General features: G+C 40.2%; 1 protein-coding gene across 1 annotated transcript in view; it reads right to left on the reverse strand.

Moving 5' to 3' along the window:
• LOC113808344 (uncharacterized) overlaps nt 1–2,500 on the reverse strand; it is a 212,464-nt gene that overhangs the window by 197,822 nt on the left and 12,142 nt on the right. The window contains exon 2 of the mRNA XM_070131859.1: nt 982–1,419. The gene's annotated coding sequence lies outside the window, so the exon portion shown is untranslated. The remainder of the gene's footprint in view (nt 1–981; nt 1,420–2,500) is intronic.

The raw sequence follows: 2,500 nt of genomic DNA on the forward strand, positions 1-2,500 counted from the left end.
CTCCCTTGAGTTACACTTTTACACACCTCCTCGATCCAATTCCTCCAAGTCATCCTCGGGCCGGCAACGTCTCCCGCAGGACGAGAGCGCCTGACCAATCCCTCGCCGCAAGTTCTCCGTTGCGCCATCTCCGCAAGCGACTTCCTCTTGCCAGGCCTCGGAGCTACACCGGGCCCACCATCAATCTCGAGCCATCAACACCGCGGCCGCCACACTCCAACAAGCACTATCGCGTCATCACCACCGCCATCGCCCGCGCCCCTACACCCCCTCCCCCTAAGCCCCCCACCCATCCCCTACTTTCACGTGATCGTCATCAAACTCAACATCAGTGTTATACTGTCACAACGCGGGATATGTATACAGTACAGTATCTATATATAAGTACAATATCTATTTATATGTACAGTATCTATCTATAAGTATAGTATCTATCTATCTATCTATATATATATATATATATATATATATATATATATATATATATATATATGTATACAGCACAGTGTCCATCTATAAGTACAGTATCTATCTATATCTATATGTATACAGCACAGTATCTATCTATATCTATTTATATTTGGGGTTTGTGATGTGTATTTATCATATAAGGAAAATGTGTAGTCTCCTGTATTCCTTCTAGTACTCTTAATTATAGTAAAACAATAGCAGTAATCATTATGATGTGTAATATGGTAATACATACTACACATGCATGTTTTACAAGTAATACTGTGCGATTTATAATCACAAAAAATATATCAACCTGAATCACCAAATAGTATCAAGGACCCCCACATAAAATATATATATATATATACATATATATATATATATATATATATATATATATATATATATATATATATATATATATATATATTGATGAACAAAAAAATCAATAAAACATTAAATTAGCCACTTCCGATATCATAATCCAACAAAAAAAATCAAAGTAAAAAAAAAATTAATGACACTTACCTGCTGACGATGGCTGTGTAGGCCTAGTTCCCTCGCAAGAACCGAAGGAGGAGCAGCAGGAGGAGCAGGAGGAGGAGGAGGGAGAAGAGTCCTTAGCGTCGGAGATTGTCACCATGGTCACCCAAGCTCCTTCAGCAGATGCTCACGGAGCCGAAGCCAAGGCCAAGCCAAGCCATGAGGACGCGGTATCGGAGGATCCTAGAGAGTAACGCACGTTCTGCTTGGCGATGGCGTCCGATTCGTTTCAATAGGCTTCCTATTTTTATACTTCTGAGCCTTCTTTCGTTCTTCTATTTCACACACTTTGGACACGCGATTTTCTTTTTTACCATCGGGGTTTATATCATAAATATCTTTATCTCTTTTCGACACTTTCGTTTCTTTCAAGACTGTAAATTTAGTAACACAACATAACCATCAGCTGTTTACTATTTTCACCTATAATGAAACTTCGATGTTAGACAAAAATGCCAGAGATATTTTTGCTAGCCTACCTCCCCCCCCGTGTGAATCTGTGTTTATTCTACACCATGATTTATCTACTCTTCCCTTTCCAAAATACGGGAATTATCACATCATAAACAAGGAAGATGTAAAACAAACAAACGAATCCTAAAAAAAAAAACTGTATCAACACCATCATCATCATCATAATCATCATCATCACCATCTTTACGATCAACATCAGCACCGCAATCATCACCAATCTCATTATCCCTGATCTTTACAACAGCTGATCCATGCCCATCCTTCTCCAAACCTCCCTGGAAACCGGGACTCGGGCATCGGGCAGGGAGGAGGGCGCTCCGTACGTCTCAAATCACCCTATGCTTAAAACTGATACGCATCTGCATAATGCGAGACTGAATGAAGGAATTCCCTTCGACCTGGGCGGAATGGGACGTAAAGATGAATAATTTAAGGATCTTAATCAAGTCATGAACACGATGAATGCAAAGGGCTTCCTTAACCCCATCCTTACGTACAAAGAATGCCTCCAATCACTCAATTCTTATCTATCTTTTGAGTTTTTTTCTTTATCATCCACCCCACCCCATGCCTGGCAAACCCTGCACGCCAATATGCAACACCCCCGTCTCTAATCTTTTTCTTAAAACGTATAGAATGCGATCACATCTCAATCTCGTTTCTCAGTGCTAGATAAACAAAGCTCGTGATAGTCCCTAATGACCGTTCTAAGAGCAACGGTGTGTAAATCATCGTGAAATACGGCCCATTTTCGAGGGAGTCCGACTGCTTCTATTAGCTGTTACATCATTATGATAATATAACGCATTAGGGTTTAATGGCAATCATCTCGGGGTCGGCGGGATGCAGTTCAGACGCAGAAAACAGTAATTGGGCCAAAGTGTTCGTTCACTCCGGAAGACCAGATGAACTTGTCTCTGCTTTTTTTTCTTTGTTTTCTGTTTTGTCTTTTCTTTTCTTTCTTTTCTTTTTTCTCTTCTTTCCTTTTTTTGAGGGGGGGGGTCTTTTCTATTTTTTTTAGTGGGTATCG

Source organism: Penaeus vannamei, chromosome 17 (assembly GCF_042767895.1).
Source record: "Penaeus vannamei isolate JL-2024 chromosome 17, ASM4276789v1, whole genome shotgun sequence".
Lineage (NCBI taxonomy): Eukaryota > Metazoa > Arthropoda > Malacostraca > Decapoda > Penaeidae > Penaeus > Penaeus vannamei.